Source organism: Pundamilia nyererei, unplaced genomic scaffold (assembly GCF_000239375.1).
Source record: "Pundamilia nyererei isolate P.nyererei 1_Seehausen unplaced genomic scaffold, PunNye1.0 scaffold00012, whole genome shotgun sequence".
In the NCBI taxonomy this organism is placed as follows: Eukaryota; Metazoa; Chordata; class Actinopteri; order Cichliformes; family Cichlidae; genus Pundamilia; species Pundamilia nyererei.
Genome location: NW_005187413.1, coordinates 3,044,331 through 3,044,638, shown reverse-complemented (window position 1 = coordinate 3,044,638; position 308 = coordinate 3,044,331).

Here is a 308-nt window from a genome sequence, read left to right as displayed (position 1 = left end):
CTCTCTCTCTCTCTCTCTCTCTCTCTCTCTCTCTCTCTCTCTCCATATATATATAGATATATAAATAAATAAATCAAAATAAAATATGGTGCATGCCTGAGCTTGAGATGTGGAGGTGAGCCTTACAAGCATAAGGTTTGTGGAAGCCCTTCACAGAAAGTAGGCAGAGGGACTTCGAGACAGGAGCCAAAAGAGGATAAACTGAGGCTGTTTTAAACTGTGAATCATTCAAGGCTGCTCCATTAGAGTGCCACAATAAAAAAGATGAAGCAGGAAATGAGTAGAAATTGCTCTCAATTAAGGAAATT